General features: G+C 43.5%; 1 protein-coding gene across 1 annotated transcript in view; it reads left to right on the top strand.

Annotated features, from left to right (window-relative positions):
* Positions 1-14,207, top strand: part of ATP6V0A2 (ATPase H+ transporting V0 subunit a2) — an 834,711-nt gene that overhangs the window by 465,846 nt on the left and 354,658 nt on the right. The gene's annotated exons all lie outside the window — the stretch shown is intronic.

Raw genomic sequence — 14,207 nt, 5'->3', positions numbered from 1 at the left:
TTCCTGTCGTGTCTCTTCAGGTATTTAAATCACATTAAAAATATTTAGAATTTTTATTTCTTTGTTTCTCTTGTTTATTTTGCTTTTAATCTGATTGGGAGCCAGCCACCTTATTTTTTCAATGTTTTCTTGGTGCTGTTGCTATTACTTTACTTCTGTGTACTGTTGGATTAATGGATTTCGATTAAACAAAAGGTGTAACTATTCACACTACAATGGCAGTATTTTGAAATTGTGCCAGATATCTGGGTCTGATTATAACATGAGCAGATAATGAGGAGGTAATAGTAATTTGGATTACATAACCTTCCCAGGCCTGAACTGCAACCGTAAGTAGCTTGGAAGTGAGCATTTTTATTTATTTATCAGGTAGGTGGACTGGATCAGATGGCCTTTAAGTTTTGCTTACCGTCGTTGCAGTAAAAAATGAAAGTGGATATGTAATGTTAAAAAATGGACTTTATACGGTACAGTATATGAGAATTCACCTTTCCTAAAGGATCTACTAATGCTGGTAACGTATGTCATTGTAAAACATTCTGTAGCAGTTGTGACACCCCTGCACTGGCACAGTAATCAAGGAGCTTCAATCCTCACCACTAGCACTAGTGAGGGACCTGCACATTGGGAGGATAAGTGCACACACAGTAAAGTACAAGTTCCCTTAAGAGCACACAGAGGTCACAGTTAGTCTGGGGCAGGTTTCTCCCTCTTTCTCCAGATCCCCAATAAGACTCCCCACTGGCACAGCTGTAGGGTTAAGATTCCAGTTGAGTGGCCAAGCTAAGACCTCCAACACCCTCTCTGTCCATCCAGTGCTTTGTGTCCCTGCCCAAGTAGCTGACACACACACACACACACACACACACACACACACACACACACATAGAGATTTGATTGATATCAAACATATATACACCTGGGAAAGGCTGGTACAGGTTTATTAGCTATGTTCCCTTCTGCCTAGACTATAAGGTAGTACCAGCTGCCACCAGCCCCCCTTAGTTATCAACTACTATAAGGCCCTTACCAAAGGGTGTTCAATTCTACTGTGTAATGTTACTATTATCCAAACGGTAAGTGTGACCAAGACTTTTAAGGCTATGTAGAAGTGGCCTATACAAGTTCACCAAATGCATATGCAAGTACTCTAGGAGCTTAAATATCTCTAAACAAACCATCCACAATTAAAAGGTTTAAATAATGTGTAATAATAAAAGAACAAGACAATACTCAATAACTCAGCACAGTGACTACAGAGTTCAGAATCACAGGAAATATTTTAAAACAACATTGCAGGATAGTTTCACATAAATACATAAAACATCTAAAGTAATCTTTACTATATTCCTATCTGTCTCTAAAAGAAATACTATACCTAAATCTTACTTACAGACCAAGGCAAATACAGATGAGAAGCGCTGAAGATGGATGTTTTCAGGTACAAAGACAAATACAAAATGCACAGACTTTCTCTGAGTGAGAGTTCTTAAATTTATAAGAACACATTATTGCTGGGTCAGCTGGATGACATCGCTATTTGTCACTTGCCTTCAGTTCCGAGGCTAACCGATACCAACAGAATTTAACATTTCTCTGAAAAATACTTCTCTCAGAAGTTTGTCTAGAACTGGAAGTTGTAACACTTTTACATTTGAAACCTGTAATTATTTCTGTTTCCAGACAATAGAAAGAAACCTCTAGCTGTAGACATTGTATCTCCTAGCTGACTTGAAACTGAGATAAACAGTTGTAAAACTCTTTGCTTTTCTTGAGGGTTTGCAAGTTAACTCTGTTCCAGCCTCTACCATCAAAACATACATTTGCATAGCCATATAGTTTATATACATTTCTGTTATTTTCCAGCAGGGTACACTGTGGTTACATTGTTGAAGCTCAGTACATAACATACAGTTCAACACACTTTTCTGCACCAGTAGTTTAATATCCACATACAAGCATACAAATCATATTAATATTTCACAAATTACATAGAATTATTTACAAAATTCCAGATAGCTGGTCTGGCAGCCTCACAGCCCCCCCCCCCCCCGAAAACTCAAGGGAGTTTTTCAAGTGACCTTTGAGAAACATTCCTTGAGAGGGTTGAGCCTATCTGGGAATACCTTACCTCATTCCCTATCCTGAGATTCCAGCTGCATTGACATTGCTAACCCCACAGTGCTGCTGCACTGTCATATCATATGCTTGCAACCTTAGGCTCCACCTTAGTAACTGGACATTTTGTTGGCTGGCTCAATGGAGCCATGTTAAGGGATTGTGGTCTGTAACTACAGTGAATTTTCTTCCATACAGATAAGACTAAAGTTTCTGCAGTGCCCACACTATGGCTAGACATTCCTTTTCTACAAATGCACATCATTCCTCCCTGGGTTGGAGCCTACAACTGAGATAAACCACTGGATGTTCTTCGTGTTTCACTGTTGCAGTCATTACATTTGGATAATCTGCTGGCAGGTTGCCCTCAGTCGGCCTGAATTCCAAAGTCTTGGGTCCTGCATCGGTTGCTGTCTCCTCTTCCATGACGTCAGGTCATCAGGGGTATAAAACAAGCAGCTGACGCCATTTTCTTTAGTCTTTCTTGCTGCGCAGTGCCCGAAGCAGAAGCATTTTGCAAGTGCCGGTCGGCCGACTCCTGAAATATTCGAGTTTGAGTTTCAGAACCAAAGTCTTCACTAAAGCGAAGTACCCCGTTGGGGAAACTTTTTTTTTTTTTTTGCTCCAAACTGATGTCAGAAAAAGTTAATAATTCTATTACTTGTGGGAAGCAAATACCTCATAAGGATTTCCATTAATAATGTATTCCTTGCCTAGGCCTTGATCACAACGTGCCTGGCTGTCGGTTTTGTGCTAGATTTAACCAACGCACTATTAAGCGTCGGTATATTTTTGCCTCAAAGTATTTTGGAAACAGATTTAACTAGCCAGAACTGTCTGATAGCAATCAGACTACTGGAGTACATAAAAAAACGCAAAGAAAAGGACAGAGAGAGAGACAGTCGAGGTCCAAAACCGACAAAGCTTCTCCTAAGCCAGTTGCCGGTTCACCGGTACTCAGGCGCTTTCACAGCCCCTGATACCCGCTACTTTGGAGTCATATGCCCCCTACCCACACCCATGTGGAGTCCGGCATGCCGCAAGATACTCAAAGTATTGGACACATGAATGTATCTCCCTCGGATGAGTCTGGAGCCGCTGAGCAGGCACCAGCTTCTGAGGGTGTATTCAGGCCTCAACACTTCTATATCAAACCGATGACAGCTGCAAAACCAAAGCCAAATGCAACTTCTAAAGCTAAAAAAACAACGCATGAGCCACGTGCACAGGCCTCTATGCCTAAAAAACAAATGATCAAAATGGCTGAAGACCTTATTACCTTGATCAGGGGTTCCCATCCTCCTCCAGATAAGAGGCCTAGGCAAGACACTGATTATGAATCTTCAGATCTGGTTTCTATTTCTTCTGATTCCTCTTCTGATCAGGAATTATCTTATACCTACCTATGAGGAATCTGATGAAGAGGAGTTTATACCAACTGCATCACCTCCTGAGGATTATTCATTTGGAGAAACCTTGCATACTTGTGTGTGTGTGTGTGTGTGTGTGTGTGTGTGTGTGTGTGTGTGTGTGTGTGTGTGTGTATATATATATATATATATATATATATATATGTATGTATATATATGTATGTATATATATATATATATATATATATATATATATATATGTATATATATGTGTGTGTGTGTGTGTATATATATATATACATATATATATATATATATATATATATGTGTGTGTGTGTATATATATATATATATATATATATATATATATATATATATCTAGGTTTGTACTAAGCTAACTGCCCTTGTGAGCCATTTTAAGCCTAGCCAATTATCCCTTGTGAGAATCAAACCCTGCACATTGTGTTTGTAAGGCAAACACCTTAACCATTAGGCCACCCTCCCAACCCTTTGAGGGAACATTTTTCACTGGGAGAGTCAAGATTTCTCAGACTCAAAAAAGAGGCTCAGGGATTTCCTTCTCTCTCAGCACAGGCCTTTAGCCATACCCCCTGTTTTAGACATTGTGGATGATGTTTTTTTCTGAGTCAAGCTTGACCCCTGACTCCTTACCTCCGGCTCCCAGCAAGCCTGACAGATGTATTACAGGGTCCCTGACTCGCACAAAATTTTATTTAGAAACCCTGCTGCTGATCCTGAAATTATTTCACAGGGTCTAAAGGGAGTTAAGGCCTCAACAGCAAAAAATCCTACCCCCTCTGACAGAGATTTAAGGGCACTGGATAGATGGGGAAAAAGGATTATACATCTGCAACCTTGGCAATTAGGGCCTTAAACTGCCAGTTTCATATGCTCAAGTATCAACAACATGTTATGGGATTGCTGAAACAGAAAATGATGATTTCTGAATGTGCAGAAAATAAAGAATTGCAGGAATTATTGCATGCAGCTGAACAGGTTGGAAAGCATACTTTGCAATGTGGTTTTGATTCCTTAGAGGCCTCCTGCAGGGCCGCAGTTACTGGATCTGTGATGAGGCATGCCTGCCTAAAGGAACAAAATTTGCCTGATCATGTTAAAGCTAAATTATTAGATGCACCTTTCAGCATGATACTTTGTTTGGTATTAAGGCAGTAGAGGTTTAAAGAAAATGGAAGACAAAGCTAAGTCTATGCAAACTGTAAAAGATTTCTTACAAGTACAGCCACCAAGATTCAGTAGACACCGGCCTACAAAAATTGGTCCTTTCCTGTGTCAGACAGAGCTCAAAGGGGCAAATCCAGACGCCCTAAGGGTTCCAGATACCAGGCACAAGATTCATACAGGTCAAAGCAATGGGGCGCTTCTACCTCCAAATCTGGAGGAGATAAAGCGCATACCTACAGAAAACCGTCCCAATGACTTCCCTCTGCCTACACCAAGCACTTATCTTTTGGCAGCACCCTTAGGGGGAAAATTAGCACTTTTTGCTCAAAATTGGCATTTAACCCAGGACAAGTGGGTGCTAAACATAGCATCACAGGGATACAGATTCCATTTCCATACTCTGCCAGTAGCAAACGGTTGGCCAGATCTGCCAAAAAATCAATGGCAGAGGCACAGAAACCGGTTATGTCCCTCCTGGATATGGGGGCCATTCAGCCAGTACAAGAACAGGAAAAAGGATAAGGTTTTTGCTCAAGACTGTTCTTGGTACCCAGAAAGGACAAGGCCTGGCAGCCAATACTGGATTTATTGATTTTTTGAACACATACCTGGACATTCCAAAATTCAAAATGCTGACTTTGCAGCAGCTTCTGCCCATGCTGGGCAAAAATGCTTGGCTGGTGACATTAGACCTAAAAGAGGCATGCCTGCATGTCCCAATAAGGCAGTCGTGCAGAAGATACCTCGGATTCAAGGCTGGCTTAATGCATTACCAATTCTCTGCACTGCCCTTTGGCTTATCTACTGTGCCCAGGGTCTTTACAAAGTGCCTGGCACCAGTAATTGCATTTTGCAGACAAAGTATACAAATATATCCTTACTTGGACAAATGTCTCATTCAAGCAGACAACAAGGACATTCTTCTTCAACACCTGGCATTTGTGAAAAGGCTTCTAACATGCCTAGGGTACACAATAAACGAAAAAAAATCACATCTGGTACCCTCTCAAAAGATAACATTCCTGGGTGCAAGCTTGAATACAACTGCCCAGATGGCTTACCTCACGTCATACAAGCAAAGGCAACTGACTACTTACTTCAAACTGATGGCAACAAAAACCCAGTTATCTACAAGACAAATTCTGCAGGCTTTGGGCTTCATGGCATCCTGCATCCTACTGATTCCATATGCAAGACTGCATATGGGGAAACTTCAATGGTACTTAAAAAGCTTATGGAGTCAACATTATCGCAATCTGGAAACTGATTCCTCTCATTCCCTGCCCTACAACAGGAGTTTCTATGGTGGGCAAAGGCATGTCACCAAAACATGAGACATGCCTTCACTCTACCCTCTGCCAGCCAAACCTTAACAACAGACTCATCAGATTATGTCTGGGGGGGCCCACATGGCGGGAAGATGCATTCAGGGCATATGGACCCCAAAACAAATGCATCTACATATCAACCAGAAAGAGATGCTAGCTGTTCAAAATGCCCAGCCTTCAAGGACTTACTTCATCCAGGACAACTACTGATGAAGACCGACAACACCACGGTCATGTGGTATATAAACAAGCAGGGGGGCACGCACTCATACCCCCTTTGTAGATTAGCCATGGCACTGTGGGACACAGCTTTGACTTATCAAGTACATCTTCAAGCTCAATTCCTGCCAGGAAAACAAAATACTCTGGCAGGCGATTTAAGTAGAAACCTTATGGATCCTCATTAGTGGAAACTAGATCCACAAGTCTTCAGCATGATGATAAAGAAATGGGGGAGCCCAGACATCTATTTGCCTCTCCTCAAAGTTATCAATTGAAAAGATTCTGCACAAGGACTTATCACAGACAAGCATGGAAAGTGGGCGCCCTATCCTTCAGTTGGAAAAACCTATCAGTTTACGCCTTTCCTCCTCTGCCTCTTCTTCCCAAGGTCCTCCTAAATGTCAGACAAGAGAAACCAAAGATAATACTAATTGCCCTGGACTGACCCCACCAATACTGGTACCCAATCCTAAGGAACTTGTCTCAGTACCCAGCTTGGACCTTACCTCAAAGACCTCAACTACTGTCCCAGCAAAACAATCAACTCCAGACACTGAACCTGGCAGCATGGCTGATCATGTAGTTATACAGACAACACCTCTCAGTAAAGCTGTGATGGATGTCATTTTGGAAGCCAGAAGGCCTTGTACTAGAAAATCGTATGCTGATAAATGAAAGAGATTCTGTGCTTGGAATCAAGCACAAGAAACTGATACAGTGGAACCAAATATTCCTCAGATATTACAATACTTGACTGAAATGCTTGACAAAGGCCTATCTTTCTCATCAATTAAAATCCATGTCTCTGCCATTTTGGCTCATTACAATAGAGCCACCAATCTTTTCTCATCCTTTGTTAAAACATTATCTTAGAGGAGCCAACAATTTAAGGCCTCCTAGAAGATCACCAATACCTGCATGGAACCTCAATTATGTGTTGGAAAAGCTCACCCTGCCTCCATTTGAACCAGCTGCTACTGCTGATATAAAGTTCTTATCATGGAAAACAGCTCTGCTGCTAGCAATTACCTCAGCAAGAAGAGTCTCAGAGCTACAGGCCCTCATGGCTGTGAAGCCTTTTATCCTATTTCAACCAGATAGGGTGTCTCTGAGGGCAAATCCAACATTTATGCCTAAGGTGGTTTCCAATGTGGCTCTTAACCAAACTATTCATCTGCCAACTTTTTATCCAAATCCGCAGAACAAGGGGGAGAGAATTCTGCATTCCTTGGATGTACACCGACAGCTAAGATTCTACTTGAGCAGGACTAAAGCTCCTAAGAAAAACTGAGCAATTACTAGTGACATATGCTGCAGGATCAGAAGGAAAGGCTATTTCAAAGCAGACTATTTCAAAGTGGATAAGCCACTGCATTCATTTCTGCTACTTACACCATGGTAAACCTGTACCCAAGGGAATTAGGTCTCATTCCACCAGAGCTGCAGCTACTTCAGCAGCCTTTCTCAGAGGAGTACTAACCAAAGACATTCTGGAGTCTGCTACTTGGAGTTCTGTTCACACCTTTACAAAGCATTATCATTTGCCTCTCTACCAGGGCAGGCTTTGCCACTGCTGTTCTGCAGTGCCTTATAGCCGCACTTAATGTTGTTTAGCTCCAGCCTCCCAACCATAGCTTTGGGATTCTACCCAAATGTAATGACTGCAACAGTGAAACATGAAGAACATAGTACAGTTGTGTACACATAAATGTAGATGTTAGAGTGTATTCACTGTTGCAGTCCAGGTTACCCGCCCGCCATCCCCCTTTCATTCTGGAGTTTTATCTTTCTTTATCTTCTACAACCTATGTGGTGTATTTGATTGTAGATGAAGGTAAAGTTTATATTGATGCATGTATATATAGTTTTTATACATATATATTTTTGCTATCTTTTTTGGGGCACCTGACTTCTGGGGCAAGAAAAACTAAAGAAAATGACATTGGCTGCTTGTTTTATACCCCTGGCGACCTGACGTCATGGAAGAGGAGACAGCAACCGATGCATGACCCATTTCTTTGGAATTCAGGCTGACTGAGGGCAACCTGCCAGCAGATTACCCAAATGTAATGACTGCAACAGTGAATACACTTGAACATCTACATTTATGGTAAGTGTTCACAACTGTACTGTGCACTTCTCCCTCTGAAGAAATCTAGCCAAGTATAGCCTCCACCCCATGGTTTGAAGCATCCACCTGCCCAACAAATTATTTGCTGTAATCTGGACTGGCTAACACAGGGGGTCCTCCCAAAGCTCCTTTTAGCTTTTGGAATGCCTGCTCACATGCTGGGGTCCACACTACCTTATATGGCCTGTTTTTCCTTGTCAGGTCTGTTAGGGGAACAGCTATGGTACTGTAACTGGGGGCAAACTTTCTTTAGTACCCTGCTGTCCCTAAGAATGCCCTCACCTGCTTTTTAGTAACCGGGTCAGGTCATGCCTGAATGGCTTCCACTTTGGCAGGTTCTGGCCTGATCTTACCATTCCCTACTCATTCCCAGGTAGGAGACCTCTGCCATACCCACCTGACATTTGCTTGTCTTAATGGTCAACCCTGCCCTCTGTAGTCTGCTCAGTACCACCCTGACATGCTGAAGGTGCTGTTGCCAGGAATGGCTGTAGATGGCAATATCATCTAGGTAAGCAAGAGCAAAATCTCCTGCTAGGATATGATTTACTATCCTCTGGAAAGTCGCTGGGGCATTTTTCATCCCAAAGGGCATCTTTATGAACTCATACAGGCCAAAAGGAGTCACAAAAGCTGACCTCCCTCTTGCACTGGGAGTCAAGGGCAGTTGCAAGTAACCCTTGGTAAGATATTTAGCCCCACCCAGCTGTTCTAGGGCTTCATCTGTCCTAGAATGGAGTAAGCATCTGACTCTGTGTGACTGTTCAATTTCATGTAGTCCACTCAGAACCTGGTGCTGTTCAAATTCATGTAGTCCACTCAGAACCTGGTGCTGCCATCTTTCTTTGGTACCAGCACCACTGGGGAGGCCCAGGGACTGCTGGACTCCTAAATTACCCCTAGTTCCAGCATTTCCTCTGTCTCCTCCCTCAGAGTCTGACTCTCTCAGGCACTCTATAAGGGGCCTGCTTAATAGGCCTTTGGGGTCTTGTATCCACATGATGCTGCACCAAGTGGGTGCACCCTGGTTTCCCAGTGAACATGTCCCCACACTCCTTTTGCACTGCTCAGATTTCTCAAATCTGGGTATGGGATAGCTGCTGGGACATTGCTACCCCTTCCACTGAGGTGTCAGTCTATGCCTCACTAAGGAGGTCAGTCACCAGGTCCCCATCAGACTCCTGCAATCCACTGCAAATACTCAGCACAAGGGCCTCCCTATTGTGGTAAGGTTTCATCATGTTAACAAGGTACAATTTGTGGCCCTGCCTCCTGCCTAGCAGTTCTACCATGTAGTTAACATCACTGACCTTCCTTACCACCTTGTAGGGTTCCTTCCAAGTTGTCTGACAGGAAAGAGAACAATCACCTGCTGCCGTACAGCATACTCTCTAGCTTGCGTATTCCTGTCATACCAGACCTTTTTCTGCTGCTGGGCTTCTGCCAGGTTCTCCTCGGTCAAGCCCATGAGTTCCCTGAGCCTTGTCCTGAGGTTTAGGATATATGCCACAACAGACTCCTTGTGGGATTCGCACTCACCCTCCCACTCATCTCAAATTAAATCTAGAGGTCCCCCTCACCCTATGCCCATACAACAACTCAAAGGGTGTGAAAAACCTGTGTATTCCTGGGGCACCTCTGTGTAAGTAAACAGATGGTGCAAATATTTGTCCCACTCCTTTCTAAACTGGTTTGCAAATGCCCGTAACATGGTCTTGAGTATAGAGTTTAACCTCTCAACAAGACCATTAGTCTGGGGATGGTAGGGGGTAGTCTTTGGGTGCTTCACCCCACAGTACTTCCACAGACAAAGCCAGGAGGTCTTATGTGAAATTGGCACCTGTCAGTCAGTCAGTATTTCTTTTGGAAAATCTACCCTGCTGAAAAATTCTAATAAAGCATTTGCCACCTTGTCTGCCTCAGTGGAGGACAGAGCCACTTCCACAGGGTATCTGGTAGTATAATCTACTACTACTAGGATATACTTTTTCCTCTGGAACTTAGGGTACACGGAGGCCCCACAATATCCATAGGCTACCCTCTGAAATGGCTTCTCAGTCACAGGCGAAGGCATCAAAGGAGCTTTCACCTTGTCTCCTGTGCTTTGCCTACCTTTTGGCACTGCTCACAGGTCATGCAGTTCCCTGTTACATCTCTGGAAATCCCAGGCCAATAAAAGTTCTGCATAGTACGTTTTTGTACGTTTTATGCCCATATGAACTGCAAAGGGAATGTCATGGGCTATGGCTAGAACTGCCAGACAGTAGAATCTGGGCACTACCAACTGCTGTATTCTCTACCCTTTAGCCCTCCCTCAGGGGTCCACTACCTGTGCAGTATACAGATTCCCCCTTCCCTTGACAATCCAGTGCATCATTAGCTACTTTCCTCAGGCCTTGTAATGTAGGGTCTGAGACCTGAGCCTGTCTCAACTCTCTTTGTAACCCTTCCCAGCTCCCCTTCCACAGGAAGTCTGGTATCCTCTTACAGTGGTGCCTCCCTGTCAGCCTGGGTACTCCTACTCACCTCTGCCCTTGCAGTCACTCTGTCCAAGGGAACATCAGTACCCAGAAGCAGCTGTGGCTCACCTTCAGGCTCACTGCTGCAGGGTAGCTCCCTCCCTGAAGTAACCATCTCACCAGTCTTGGTTGCAAGTGTGCGGTCTGTTGGGTCTCCCCAGGCTGCCAGACCCGCATGCTTGTCTTCAAGCCTGACTGAGTGTTAACTGCATGAACACATGGCACTGCATTATCAAGATCATTCCCTATCAGGACATCTGCAGGTTGATAGTTTGGTACCCTTGTTGTCTAAAGACAACCTACTATTGGCATTTTGTCATTCCCACTTACTGGCTTTCCCACCTTTTTTCCCCACCTTGCCTCCGTGGACATCTATATGCTACATGGCCCCACTGGTTGCATTTAAAACATTTAACCCTAGGTCCTGGACGTGTACCTGGACCAGTGGCTTCCCCTGCTACTAGCGGACTCTGTTGGGGCGGTCTGGGCTGCCCTCCCATGCATTCCCTTAGACCCATGAGCAGCACTGTGTGTCCTTTCCTGTGCAGTGATGCCCTGCTTGCTAGATGTAGGTGTACCTTCTTCCCAGACTCATTTACAGTAAGGCATTGTCTATCAGCTAACCAGATTCTTATGTCCTCAGGCAAAGTGCTAAGGGCTTGTTCCCTCACCAAAAGGTCTGCCAGCCCTTCAGATGTGGTGACCTGACATCCACTCACCCAAAGTGCTTAGTTCAGCAACATATTCACACACACTTTCATCTGCCTTGCGTCTATACTCACAAAGCTTTTTCCTATAAGCTTCAGGTGTTAACTTAAAAAAAATTCTAGCAAACAGTTCTTGAAAACATTGTAATTTAAAAAGTCAGTATCTGACAGTTTGGAAAGAACAGTTACAGCTTTACCATGGAGTAAGGGGGTCAGGAACCGTACCCAGAGCCCTTGGTCAACATTATACTGTTTACATACTCTCTGAAACATATGAATGAAACTATCAAAATATCCCCCTCTGTAAATTGTGGAAGAAATTTATTGACTTTTGTTGCTTCTGGGCTTCAGTTACCTCAATCCTGTCTAATTCTAGACTGATTTTTAAGTCCTCAGTGGAAAGGTTGAGCTGTCTATTTTCTGAGAGTTATACATCTCCACAGCCAGTCTGATTTTCTTCCTGGTTGCTATTCTCTGATGCAGCTGTGACTAAAGCTGCAATCATATCTGCTTTAGTCAGGTTGGCATGCACCAGTCCTTTAACCTGGCACATCACAGACAAATGGCTCCTTGCCAGCTTGCCATACTCCTCTGCTGACATGCTTGCCTGCTCTCCCTGACTAACTAAGCTAACAAAAAAAGTAAAACAATTGTTTATGAACTCTGAATGTTCACTGCATGGCTGATGGAGTACAAGCACCTTCAGTGACCGCTGTACACAAGCTACAGGAATTCAATATCCACACCAGTGCAAGCCAATTAATATACAATGTGGCTATCCCACCACTGCCAAACAATATGTGATGCCCCTGCAATGGTCCAGTTATCAAGGAGCCTCAATCCTCACCACTGGCACCAGTGAGGGACGTCCACATTGGGTGGATGAGAAGTACACACGCAGTAATGTACAATTTCCCTTAAGAGCACACAGAGATCAGTCAGTCTGGGGTTAGTTTCTCGCTCTTTCTCCAGATCCCCAGTAAGACTCCCTACTGGCACAGCTATAGGGTTAAGATTTCAGCCAGGAGGCCAAGCTAAGACCTCCAGCAGCCTCTGTCCAATCAGTGCTTCATGTCCCTGCCCAAGTAGCTGACAGACACATTGAGATTTGATTGATATACAAACACATACACACCCACACACACAGACACCCTTGGGAGAGGCTGGCAGAGGTTTACTAGCTATGTCCCCTTCTGACAAATTATAAGGTAGTACCAACTGTCACCAACCACCCTTGCTTATCGGCTACTATAAGGCCTTTACCAAAGGGTGTCCAGTCCTACCGTGTAATGTTACTATTATCCAAATGCTAAGTGTGGTCAAGACTTTTAAGGCTATTTAGGAGTGGCCTATACAGTGTCAGCAAATACATATGCAAGTACTGTAAGAACTTAAATACAGTGGATATAAAAAGTGTACACACCTCTGTTAAAATGCGAGGTTTTTGTGATGTAAAAAATGAGACCACAGTATAATTTCAAAACTTTCCCCACCTTTAATGTGACCTATAACCTATACAATTCAATTGAAAAGCAAACATATCTGTTGAAGGAAAAAATAAAAAATGTAAAACAAGCTGGTTGCATAAGTGTGCACACCCTTAAACTAATACTTTGTTGAAGCACCTTTTGATTTAATTACAGCATTCAGCATTCCTGGGTAGGAGTCTGTCAGCATGGCATATATTGACTTGGCAGTATTTGCCCACTCTTCCTTGCAAAAGTGCTCCAAATTTGTCAGAATGTGAGGGCATCTCTTGTGCACAGCCCTCTTTAGGTCACCCCACAAATTTTCTGTTGGATTTAGGTCTGGGCTCTGGCTGGCCATTCCAAAACTTTAATTTTTTTCTGGCGAAGCCATTCTTTTGTTGATTGGGATGTATGCTTGGGGTCAGTCATGTTGAAAGGTGAAATTCCTCTTCATCTTCAGCTTTCTAGCAGATGCCTGAAGGCTTTGGGCCAAAGCGACAGGTATTTGGAAGTGTTCATAATTCCCTCTACCTTGACTAAAGTCCCAGTTCCAGCTGAAGAAAAGCAACCCCAAAGCATGGTACTGCCACCACCATGCTTCACCATGGGGATAGTGTTCTTTGGTGATGCAATGTGTTGTTTTTGCACCAAATGTACTTTTTGGAATTGTGGCCAAAAAGTTCAACCTTAGTCAGATCAGAGCATAACACATTTTCCCACATGCTTTTGGGAGACTTGATGTATTGTTTTCCAAATTTTAGCTGGGCCTGGATGCTTTTCTGTGCAAGAAAAGGCTTCCGTCTTGCAACCCTACCCCATTGTCCAGGCAGGTGGAGAATATGGGAGATGGTTGTCACATGTAGTACACAAACAGTACTTGTCAGAAATTACTGCTGGTCCTTCAGTGTTGCTATCTCAAAACAGACTATTTCTAAATGGATTAGACATTACATACGTTTGTTACACACATCATGGGAAACCGGTACCTACTAGCATTATGTCCCACTCCACCAGGGCTACAGCTACATCAACAGCCTTTCACAGGGGGTACCAACCAAGGATATTTTGGAAGCTGCAACTTGGAGCTCAGTGCACACCTTCACCAAGCACTATCACTTGCCTCTATACTCTAAGACT

Source organism: Protopterus annectens, chromosome 4.part0 (assembly GCF_019279795.1).
Source record: "Protopterus annectens isolate FY-2018-M chromosome 4.part0, PAN1.0, whole genome shotgun sequence".
In the NCBI taxonomy this organism is placed as follows: domain Eukaryota; kingdom Metazoa; phylum Chordata; order Ceratodontiformes; family Protopteridae; genus Protopterus; species Protopterus annectens.
This window is presented reverse-complemented; position numbering and strand designations above follow the sequence as displayed.